Source organism: Protopterus annectens, chromosome 3.part0, assembly GCF_019279795.1.
Source record: "Protopterus annectens isolate FY-2018-M chromosome 3.part0, PAN1.0, whole genome shotgun sequence".
Lineage (NCBI taxonomy): Eukaryota > Metazoa > Chordata > Ceratodontiformes > Protopteridae > Protopterus > Protopterus annectens.
This window is the reverse complement of record NC_056731.1, coordinates 608,453,374-608,467,179: the sequence shown is the minus strand read 5'-3', so window position 1 is coordinate 608,467,179 and position 13,806 is coordinate 608,453,374.

Here is a 13,806-nt window from a genome sequence, read left to right as displayed (position 1 = left end):
CTTTTTATTGTGTATTGTAGGTGTGCACATAGCCATATGACCCAGCCCTGTAACAAGGGTCACTACACAATTGCATAACATGTACACATGCACAACTGTTATTGCTGGCAAACAACAAAAACAACAAAAAAGAAAAGGCAGCAGCCTGAAAAACAACGCCAGTTCATGAAGGAAATTTATTGCAACTTAGCGCCTCGGCATAATAGCCTTCAATGAGTATAGGTTACAAACACACACCCACTCCAATATATAACATAATTAATCAAACAATTAAATCAATTAATCAATAAAAAATATATTAACATTTAAAAAGGAAATATCTAGTATGGAAGAAAGATGCCAATACTATTCATACAAAATTTATAATAAACATTTTAAATTTACTTCTAAATTCAAACCATTAGGAGACATAGTATTATACTTCAAGATATAAATAGTTTCTTTGAATAATAGAATATTTTAATTAATTTATCATCCCTTTTCTAATGAAAATACTTTCTAAGCAACATTCAAACATTTCTATATTACTATTATGACATTCCATAAAATGTGCAGCAATAGGGCTAGTTAGTACTCTTTTTTAATATCTCTAACATGCTCTTGCATTCTAGTTTTAAATTTTCTTTTGTCTCACCAATATAATATAATTTACATGGACATCTAACACAATAAATAACCCCACAGAATTACATGAAAAATTATTATTAGGAATAAATGGAATTCCGTTAATATTGTCAAAATATGGTTTAATGAATTTACATATATTACACTGGCAGGATTAGTACCTACTGTAATCAAATTTTATATATATTATCTAATGGAGAAATATAATAAGTATTAATTAATTTATCAGATAAATTTTGACCTCTTTTGTAAGATATTTTAGGAACAACAGGGAAAATTTTATAAAGATTTTTATCTGAAATTAAAAATTTCCAAAAATATTTAATAATATTCCAAATTCTATCACTACATAAATTATATGTAGTGACAAAATAAATATCTTGCACTTCATGTATAGAACTCCTTGAACATTTATTGTAGTTGCTATTAGAACTAACCTCATTAATAAAAGGCAAATAGTTATTTATTTCCATATTTTACTAATAATCAGTTTATTACCTTTAATGGAGTTAGTTTTATTCATTAATTTATTAATACAGAAGTCTAATATATCCATATTATATCCTCTTTTCAAGAACATAATGATACTGTCATATATATTCTGTTCTAAATCAAATTCATTATTACACAGTCTAGATAATCTTATAATTTCTCCATAGGGAATAGCAGATAAGGTATGGGGATGGCAACTAGTGCCATAAAGGAACTGGTGACCATCCATAAACTTACGGTATACTGTAGTATGAACCTGATCACCCAATATACCTGTTAACATAATATCTAAATAATGGACTTGACTACCAAATTGTAAACCATCAAACCGTAAATTATATTTGTTATTATTAAGGTCTGAGAAAACTCATGAACATATTCAATACCACTACAAAGAAATATTAAATCATCTATGTAGCGGTAATAACACAAGACATGATGTTTATAAAATTTGTTAGTATATACATATTCTAACTCAAATTTGCCCATAAAAAGGTTGGCATACATGGGGGCAAAAGATGCCCCCATAGCAGTGCCTTTCAGTTGATGGTAAATAACTTGATTGAAACTGAAAAAATTATTAGACAGACAAAAGGAAGTCAAGTCCATAATATAATGGGTGGTAGGATTATCCCCCAAAAAATAAAATAATGCCTGCAAGCCATCAGAGTGTTTAATGTTAGTGTAAAGACTAACAACATCTACGCTAATCCAAAACATATTGTCTGTCCAAATAATATGACTTAATTTGTCAATAAAATCAAGAGTCTCTAATATAGGACCAGTCCTGTAACAAGGGTCACTACACATTTGCATAACATGTACACAAGCACAGCTGTTATTGCTTGCAAGCGATACTAGAGAGGTCCAGCCCTGTAACAAGGGTCACTACACATTTGCATAACATGTACACATGCACAGCTGTTATTGCTTGCAAATGATACTAGAAAGGTCCGGCCCTGTAACAAGGGTCACTACACATTTGCGTAACATGTACACATGCACAGCTGTTATTGCTTGCAAATGAAACTAGAGAGGTCCAGCCCTGTAACAAAGGTCACTACACATTTGCATAACATGTACACATGCACAGCTGTTATTGCTTGCAAACGATACTAGAAAGGTGGATATTACATGTGTTATGTGCATGGATAGTTACCTGGCTCTTACAATTATCTTTGCTATCATGCTGCTAAACTGTCAGATGAATACAAATGATATGCATCCTGTTATTGTGTATTGTAGGTGTGCACATAGCCATATGACCCAGCCCTGTAACAAGGGTCACTACACAATTGCATAACATGTACACATGCACAACTGTTATTGCTGGCAAACAATACTAGAGAGGTCCAGCCCTGTAACAAGGGTCACTAGACATTTGCATAACATGTACACATGCACAGCTGTTATTGCTTGCAAATGATACTAGTAAGGTCCAGCCCTGTAACAAGGGTCACTACACATTTGCATAACATGTACACATGCACAGCTGTTATTGCTTGCAAACGGTACTAGGGAGGTCCAGCCCTGTAACAAGGGTCACTACACATTTGCATAGCGTACACATGCACAGCTGCTATCACTTGCAAATGATACTAGAGAGGACCATCCCTGTAACAAGGGCCACTACACATTTGCATAACATGTACACATGCACAGCTGTTATTGCTTGCAAATGATACTAGTAAGGTCCAGCCCTGTAACAAGGGTCACTACACATTTGCATAACATGTACACATGCACAGCTGTTATTGCTTGCAAATGATAATAGAGAGGTCCAGCCCTGTAACAAGGGTACTACACATTTGCATAGCATACACATGCACAGCTGTTATTACTTGCAAACGATACTAGAGAGGACCAGCCCTGTAACAAGGGTCACTACATATTTGCATAACATGTACACATGCACAGCTGTTATTACTTGCAAATGATACTAGAGAGGTCCAGCCCTGTAATAAGGGTCACTACACATTTGCATAACATTTACACATGCATAGCTGTTATTGCTTGCAAATGATACTAGAGAGGTCCAGCCCTGTAACAAGGGTCACTACACATTTGCATAACATGTACACATGCACAGCTGTTATTGCTTGCAAACAATACTAGAGAGGACCAGCCCTGTAACAGCGGTCACTACACATTTTCATAACATGTACACATGCACAGCTGTTATTGCTTGCAAACAATACTAGAGAGGTCCAGCCCTGTAACAAGGGTCACTACAAATTTGCATAACATGTACACATGCACAGCTGTTATTGCTTGCAAATGATACTAGAGAGGTGGATATTACATGTGTTATGTGCGTGGATAGTTACCTGGCTCTTCCAATTATCTTTGCTATCATGCTGTTAAACTGTCAGATGAATACAAATGATATGTATCCTGTTACTGAGTATTGTAATTGCTAATAAACACAACTACTGTTTGCATAACATAACAGAACTGCTATGTAGAATAGAATACAGATCTGCCTAAAATACTGTACATTACACAGTTATTGGCACAATATCCCACAATGCACACCATATTTGCATGGTAAGCCCACCTTTAACGTGTTCATCTTACTTATACACCCATACATATGTTGACTGTTACAATATATCGACATATACTACCCCCTGTTATAGCACATACTTGTTGGATCAATTCTGACACTGACAATGGCCGGAAGCAAATTGGTGAGTTCTAAGCCCATATGATCCCTTGTGGTGTATGCAGAGTTTGCCTTGTGACCTACAGCAGTACACACGTAGAATACTACAAGCATTACTACTGCTCAACAATACATTGCTACAAGATAGCTATTTCCACTATATGCATTGATTACACTGTAATTCTTACAGAACAGGTACTACATACACAGACATACTACATGTTATACATACCTTCTTAGTAATTGGAGGTGTTATTGACTTGTATAATACTCGTTTTTGGTTCGTCTTTCAGTGTTTTGTACTGTCCTACAGGTAGATACAGATGGTTTGAATGTGTGGCAAGGCAACCTTTTATAGTTACAGATCAGTAACGTGCTATCCTGATAACCAATTGGTGTTCCTAAGTAGTTAATTACATGCACATCAGCTGCGCCGCTACTGCCTTAGCCAATACCATGGCTACAATGGAGTATAATTGAGTACTCCACTTGGGCATTGTCCCTTTGCCTTACTTGTGAGGAAGACAGCGTGGAAGTGTTGTTTAGAATCTATTGCAACAGCTGTATGGAGACGAACAGTAATATATTGTGTGTAATGCCTAGAGGATTTGGTCTAAATGTGAGTACTGCTGTTATATTTCTGAACATTGCTACTTGTGCAGGGATTGTCTGTATCCAATACTTCTGCATATGTTTCAGTCTGGCCACGTTGTTTGACCAGCTCAAGGCTGCATAGCTATGCATATAATGGTGGGGGTCTTACAGTGTGCTTACGAGACATATTTATTTTGGTGTCACTGTATATCATACTGTGCTGATAATCAGTAGTCGGTAACACTTCCTGGTGTGCAAACCTTTCAATCCTCTGAAACGGGATTAGTTCATACAAACTCTGTTACATCAGCAGCTGTTCAATTGTATAACAACAACTATTTCACATAGGGCCATGTTAGTGTGTCTGTGTCCAGGTATGTTAAAGTTTCAGCAGATGTTGTACAGTATTGGTTATGGTATGACAGTATGTATTATTTTGGTTGTGGATTAGATGTTGGTGGGTGCACATAGCACATGCAGGTGTGTAGGAACCCCTTTTATACAACATCTATATATGTGTGGGTGTTCTTTCCTTATGTGAACACCTATCCCTTAGTGGACTAATACAATGGTAACTGCAGGCTGATTCATTAAGGCACTGTTAAATGCTTCCTGTATAGCATGCAAGTACTGTTAGTCCTTGAATCCTTTTGGCAATACATTGGAATGTAATAAAGTTTTGCAGAATGAAAGCTGACTGTGTATTTCTGTCATGGATATTTGCAGTCATTGCAGTTGTGTTGGTGACTGTGTCCATAGAACATATTTGTAATAGTGTATTGGCATGTACTCTTCAAATGTTATGTTCATTGTTGTTTGGGGGGGGGTGGAATATGTGATTTCTATGGTCCATGTTATACTCAGATATGAACACTTCAGATGCTGTCTACAGACATGTATGTATGTGTGTGTGTGTGTGTGTGTGTGTATATATATATATATATATATATATATATATATATATATATATATATGTATGTACATATATACATATATATATGTATATGTATATAGATATATATATATATATATATTATTGCATACATTTATCTGCACCTCCATAGATGTGTAGATGTTATTAACCTATCTATATATCTACATATATATGTAGACATGTATATATCGACATGTCTATGTATCTCTCTCTCTCTACACACACACACACACACACACACACACATATATATATATATATATATATATATATATATATATATATATATATGAGCATACACCTTTAATTGGGCACATGGCGGGTTGTCCTATTTCAACACATTCATCCCTTTTGTGTTTTAACCTGCCTGCATACACAACTGGTATAGGTGCACCCAGGTAGCTTATTGTTAGGGTACTCTGAGGATGAAGTACATGGTTGAGGGTTCTAATCCTGGAAGGTGTTATTATTTTACCTCTCAGGGTAGGCACTGGTAGGGAAAGTGTGAATAAAGCACATTTACAGTTTTAAGCAGGGTTGCCCGTGGTCTGCACAATGTTAAGTACAGGTTAAACCTGTGAAGCGCTTCTCCATTTACCATGTTTCAGTGCCACTTACTGTCGCACAAACCCATGGAAACCCACTTACAACTGCTTAAGAGTGCTTTAATCCACCTGCATCCAACAGCCCTTATTCTGGCCCTCAAAATAACTTAACAGCCCTTGAACCCAGGACCATGAACACCACAGTCACTGATTTTACCACTAACTCATCTAAGATATGTGCAAATGTTATGGTGCTTAGAATATACATTTTACTACAGGCATTCCTCACTACTAAAAACAAATGTGACAGTCATTTGGTGTACATATGTCTGATACATGTTAATGTTCATATGTTTGTGAAATTAGGTGTTGCAATGTGACATGACAAGGTGTAGTATGAATGAGAAAGGTCCTTGTTTTGTGTCCTTTTTATATTGTCCCCATACTCCATGTATACCACTCCATTTTACCTATTGAACATCCGACCCAGGCCCTCCTTGATGCATGATTGCATTACCCATCATTCCTCCCCCACCCCAATCTTCACATACACAACAACCACTCCTTCTATGGTGAATTAGGTTAATATTAATAGTTATAATACCAGAGCTGTATGTGTTTTGTGCACACTCCAATTCCTTTGGAGTGCTTCTGTGTCACGAAGTGTGTTCATAGATGTTTATATATATATGGCCATTGATGTAACTGTATAATATATATGTATATATATATATATATATATATATATATATATATATATATATATATATATATATATATATATATATATATGCAGACATCACTGACATGTATGTATATATACATATATATATATATATATATATATATATATATATATATATATTTATTTCGTATTAATTTGTAACAGTAATACATATGTAGACTGGAATGTGTTGGTTCACAAACTACAGTGCATTACAATGTACTGTACATATGTACACAAAGTGGCTGTCCCACTTGTGATCATTACAGTGAAATGCATATGGTATAAGGTGTAGTCTCAAGACTGTGAAACATGTATACTTCTCAGATGGCTTAGTGGTATGTCCCATGACCATAGTGTGCATGGTCCAGGGTTCAACACCTGTGATGCTTTACAAATGTTTTGTACTCCAGAGTAAGGCTCATTTAAGCAGTTGTAAGCATGTTTAAAAGTGCTTGTGTGACATTATAGCAGTGGTTAAACACAGTTAAACAAACTTTGTAACATATAACCTGTGCGCGCAAACACGGCCACATCCGCTAATTACTCAGGATATATACATGTCAGTGAAGTAACATCTCACTGTGTGCTGACATAACATTACATTCTCTATTGACTATACTCTGCAGCATACATGGGTTTATATGGGTGTTTCGAATGTTTATTATACAGATGATTACTACCTATATATGCAAGCTGTGGTTAAGGTATACTTTTGAACATGATAAATATCCCTGCCTTTATCAGGATTGGAACCTCCAATGCACAGATACTATGCAGATGCTGTAACCATTACACTGTTGACATTAATGTTGCTTCTGCCTATTTCCTATTTAGATGCTTTCTATGTGTAAGCTAGGCTAAGCTAAGGGCGGGAGCCCCCTAACTCACTGAGCTTCACGTACTCATGACATAACAACATATAACAAATGTACTGTGAGACAATACATTACATTCCTAACTACATTAGGCATAGCCCCTCACTAATACACTTCATGGGAAACCTTGTTGTGTGAATGGGTAACAGACTATACACCCCTGGGATCATGTGTTCCAGAACCATACAGCCAGGGGGGTGGGGGAGCCTGTCCAGTTTAATAGCTGTGAGACCTGTTGCAGAAAATGAATGGTGTTGAATTGTCACAATAGCATGCCCTCTTTAGAAAACTAAGTACCCCTATCTCCCTCCACAACCCCAGTCTTCAACAGCTTTCAGCAACTCTGCCTGGAATTGCTTCATTGGCTATGCTTGACAGAGGCTCAGTTACTTCATCAATGGTGTGGAGAAAGCCAACACACTGTAGCTATGCTTCTAATTGCCCTTGAGCAGATAGGTAGTAGGCTATCTGTGAACCTCTAAAGTGCAGGCCATCACAGCCATAATATGTGAATAAACAGACCTTCAGATCACAATATACAGGTAGAAATCACTATGTAGTCAGGAAACAGTTAAGTACAGCAAGAATATACAGAACATTGATACTTAGTCACTCCAAAAGCCTATCTTGGAAGCTAGAAGACTTGTATAAGTTTAAGGCTTTCTATTGCTTACCAGTAGGTTACCTACAGGAGAGATGAAAAACAAGCACAGATGGGAAACATGCATGCAACGATACCATACCAGCCTATGTATCAGCCTTAGGCTTTGGAATACTGGCCAAGGCTATTTTCACCCCCATGGTGCCTTATTTAGGAGAGTCTCGAAGGTGAATACCAGCTCCATAAACAGCACAATAGCAGATTCAATGAGGATTATGCTACTCAGCACCAGGGGTTGTGATCACAACATGCATGCACTCACAGCACTCCTCAGGATGGACAACATCAACATCTGTGCGGTAACTGAGATCTGTCTTAAAGCTCCTGAGAGCACACCAGCACTACCAGACTACAACCCGTACCACACATTTCAGCCACAGAACATTGACTGACACAGAAATGGAGGGACTGTGTCCATATTCATCAGGGATACCTACACCTCCAGGTTAGTGGGGCAGCATGATACCTCTGAGATCATCCATGTGCAGCTAACATCAGCCACAACTGCAATGTAAACTGTAGCCTGCTACGGATCACCCTCCGTGACCCAGGATTACCACACAACCTACCTGGAGACAGTGGAGGACATGGCCATCCTAACACACACCCTGGCATTGGTCGATGTCAACTACCATACCATTAACTGGGAAACTTACTCCAGTACACCCTTCCAGGCCCAGCACTTCCTGGCATTTATCACCTCATATGCCCTGTATCAGGTGGCAACCTCCCTAATGAGGGGTGGAAACTACTAGAAGTGGTCATCACCAACATGGGCAACAGGTGCACCACAGCAGAGGTTAACTGGTCACTGGTTGGATCTGACCATGAACTATTCACTGTTTCCACATCCAAGCATCTCACGCACCCATGGATACCACAGTGTATACCTTTCCTACAGCTAAATTTGCACTACTAGTGACAGGGGTGGGGGGTTTCACTGCCCCCACGCTAAGGGGAAACACTGCTCAAGATACAGACAGATTTACAAATGCAGTCTATAAGCACCTACATGGATGTATGGATCGTGCCATCACTGGTAAACCAAGACTCACTCCTCCTAGACAAGGTCACCAGTCTGGTGGACCTCTGCAATAAACAGGCTATACTACAGAAGTAGGACAGTGTTCCAGACAAACAGCAAATCCCAGGAAGGGCAGACATCCGTGACCACTATTAGTATGATACGTAGGTCCCTCATGACATCATCCAAGGCTAACATCAGCAGGAGAATGCACAAGGATTCGAAAGATAACCTCAAAGCCTTCTTTGGCTATGTCAAGGATCTAAGTGGTGACACACAGATTTGTACTGTGCTGGTGAAATATAACACAAAACATGCTGCCCCTACTGATATCGCCAACATCCTTGCAGATACATTCAGTGCATACTTCACCCCCTAAAGAGCCCACAACTCTAGCCGAAAGGTACAGTATCCCACACATCTGAGACACACAGGTGGAAATGGCCCTCTCTAACAGCAGGACACAGCATCAATGGAGGCAGATGTTGTCCCAGACTGCATCTTGCAAACTGTACAAGACAACTGGACCCGCCACCTAATTAAGCTTTCCAACCTCAGCCTCTCCACAGGCTACATGCCCATACAATGGCGCATGGCAACGGTTATTCCACTCCATCAAGGTGGAATCACAACTGACCATGGTAACTACCACCCCATAAGCCTGACTAGCCTGGTCTACAATGGTATGGCTTGCATCCTCATGGCACTCATTAACAAAGACATTGGTAACCTCCGAACACGTGACCCAACCCAAGTCAGCTTGGTTGAGTGCAGTTCATGCCTACTGAACCTGTTTGATGTCTTACATACAGGTACCAAGACATTAGATGATGGGGGAGGTGGTTCAGACATACTACCTGGACCTCGCCAAGGCTTTTGACACCATTCCCCACTCAGGTATTATTGATAAACACACCAGCAGGTTGGGTTGCCAATGGGCTTACACACAGAACCCACATGGTATGACTAGCTGTCTCCAGGTCCACCTCTTGACCAGTCACTACTGGTGTCCCACAGGACTCAGTCCTGGGAGCCCTACTGTTTGGCATATATGTCTCAGAGGTACAGGCAAACACAGGTGGACTATGGCAGACCATGTTTGGCAATGACTGTGAACTGGGACCCATGACTGATAGCTGACACAGACATCCCTCAGGGGGCCTCACAGAGAACGTCACAGAGTGTAAACATCACGGCCTCCAGCCAAGTGCCACTAACTGCATGGTCATTCCATTGTGGAATATTAAGCACCTACATATTGACACATAAGTGGCAGCCACTTTAATATGGATGAGGTAATGGGGTATCTAGGGACTAAGGTAGAAAGTGATCTCTCCTTTGACAATCATATCTCCACAGTAGTTAGGACATCCTTCTATGTAGGCCATCTGATTATTAAAGGATTCCCATATAGACATACTGGGGTTATAGTGTCCCTTTACTGATCACTTATCAGTCCCATCATAGGGTATAATAACCCATGTGGGATGTACTGGAAGATCCACAAATGTACCACGCCAAGGTGAATACTGGCCTCCAACATATGGCCTATGCAGTGGCATCTCATTTACCCAGAGATGATCTCCGCTGGCCAACACAGCCATGTCGAACTCAGGCTTAATGGATATGCTCCACCTATGGGAATCCATGTCACAGTGAGCCTCACATTGTAGTGAGCTAGACCTTGCCAAAACAATAACTGGAAGATGCTGGAGGGACAGATTCCTGTCACAGACACTCCCCATACTTTGGAACAACATCCCTAACTACATTATGCAGGGCCCCTCACTAACACTCTGCAAGAGAAAACTTGAAGAGTGGATGGAGAACAGTAGATGCACCCCAGGGATCCCGCCATTGTCTCTGCTCCACAGAGGGACAGTTAATGAATCAATAGGGTGGCAAAAGCTGACACATTTTGGCTGGGCTTATGAATGGCCTCTGGCAGTTGGCCAAGTACCTACCTATGAATCTATACATACAGTATCTGCATATGCTGATAGCTTAATTTACTGTTCAGGTGTTGACTTACCTTGTGCCAATGGCAGTTGTGTGTGCAATAGTTGAGGGCTGCCATTATTGGATGCACACTGTAGACTGCCTATACATGACAATTTACAGGTAGTCTTGTGTGTGCCATCCATTTTTATTGTGTGTGCAGGTGGAGAAAGGTGTCAGTCCCTAGGTGCCTACACTGTCAGTGTGTGTGCTATACTTTCCCTCTTTGCCAAGGCATGGGCATACTGGGCATGCCTCCATCTGCCTACTGGGGCTGGCTCAGGGTGTTCGTGGTCTGAGTACCTCTGTGCCTGTGGGGCCCTTGGCAATGGTGGTGGGCTATGAGGGCCTTCACCATTCTGTCCCTGCTGCAGCTGTTTCTGCAGGACCATATTGTGTAGCATGGCACACACTATGAAGATGTGGGCACACATGCCTGGAGAGTACTGCAAGGCTCCACCAGATATGTCCAAGCAATGGAACCGTGATTTCAGCATCCCAGACACACACTCTATGATGATTCTGGTTTGTGCGTGCGCCTCATTATGGTGTTCCTGCATGGGTGTGTGTGCATTTCTGATGGGAGTCATCATCCACGGTTCCAGTGCATAGCCAGCATCCCTCACCAGGTGGCCATTTGGGATGTCCCCCCTGACAAATAAGTGATACAGCTGTGAGGCATAAATGTTGAAAGAAAAAAAAAACTTTTATGAAATAGCAGCTATTTCATAAAGGTTTATTTTTTTCTCTCAACATTTGGTGTTCTTTATTGATCATTATCTTGCAGCAGTTTGGATTTTACAGCTGTGAGGCATGCCAGATGTGAGAGTTGTGATAGCTTCCAGGGCTGCCAGCACACACATCCATGATAATGCCCCAGGTATTGCACATGACCTGACAGTTGATGGAGGGGTATCCCTTGTGGTTTATGTAGTGCCTACCCTGCTCACCAGGTGGTGACTTGATATGTATGTGTGTGCAGTCTATTGCACCCATTACCTCCAGGTATTCTGCCACACAGTGGAAGAGATGTATATTGCTGGCCAACTCCACCTGCGTTTGGGGGAAGTATATGTGCTCATTGGCATGTGGTAACATGGCATCCAGGAAATGGTGTAGTATCCTGGATGCTGATCCCTATGAGATCCCCATGATATCCCCAGTTGGTCTTTGAAAGTTACCGAGGCGTGGCCGGCACAGCTCCACAAGTTGCTGTAGGATGTCCCTGTCCACCCTGTAACACTCTAATATCTCCAGATCATGTAGCCCCTTGTAGGTTACCCTGGGTCTGAACACTCTCCTCCTCCTCTGGTGCCTGAGGTGGTCATGTGCATCATCCTCCACACCACCTTTAGTCTCCAACACATGCTGGTGGATCAAAGCTATGGCAGCCCCTAACATGTACATACTAAATGTTCCCCATCTGTATACACCACTGGTGCAGAGTGTATGGGTATACACAAATGTGTGTGAGGTGCTTTCACACTTTATACTATTGTACTATGGATGCTGCTGATGTCACTGGGGCTGTATGATCTATTCCAGCTGCAGTGTGTCTTAATTATGAGTTTTGCAATGAGTACTGCAAGTGTGGGGCCTTTACTGTGGAGATCTACTTGTCTGCCTTGATTAATCTGTTGCCCTTTAATTCACTTTTAAACCTGGATCCCCTCCCATTATCATGCATGCATCCACCTGCCGTCTTTCTTGTTTTGTACTTTCCCTACCCAGTCATGGAAAAATGTGCCTTGTAGCTGATATAAAGTAAATCAGCTTTGTTCTGCTTTATTCTGCTTTGACACTTTACTGTTCTCTTTGCAGTACAGCCCCTCCCCTTTCCTGTTCTGCAGGTAGCTGCTTGCAGCCTTGTTAGCTGTTGTCAATGGCCACTGTAGGCTCCTAGGTGTCAGTCATTTGTACTCCAATTTCACTGCTGCAGCATTTCCTTAATTCTTTCCTATATCCTTCCTGTTTCAGCTATAGTGCGTGCCATGCAAACCCATTTACCGGGTTTACACACATTATCATCTCCATTCACATGCATACTCGGTTACCTTGTGTACTCTCAGCTAAGCATAGCTATGGCCAATTCAACACACCCCTATCCTGCAGCTTTGCCTAGCTAGGGACAAACCGGTTTAGCAATGCTCCACTGTGCTTACAGCAATTGCGACACACCCCTCTCTTGATGTCATCTTTATCTCAAGGGCACACCTCGGTGTTATAACGCTGTGCTGTGAGGTGCATCCTTACACCAGCGGGGAAGCTGCAATTCACTATTACTCCTCTCATTTGCATGGCATTGCCTACTAATTCCTAGCTACTGCGCATAACACTGTCATTGCCACTTAGCAACCCTTGCGCCATAGTATGGTGTAGCATGCCTGCCATTGGCTATTATGGGGAAATTGTGATATGTGTTTCATTGCGGTTTTATTCTATATTTTTATATATCCCTTGCGATCCCCTTTGCACACCGCTGCCCTGCGCTTCCACGTCGCGATAGTGCGACAATATATATTAAATAGTAAAAAGTCAAAATGAGTGAGAAACCAATAAAATAACTCCGCACAGCTAATCAGGACCCAAACCCTGCAGCAATGATATTCCACTTTTGAGACAAATGCCACGATAGTTCAATATGTCCAAAAACAGCAGCCTTTATTA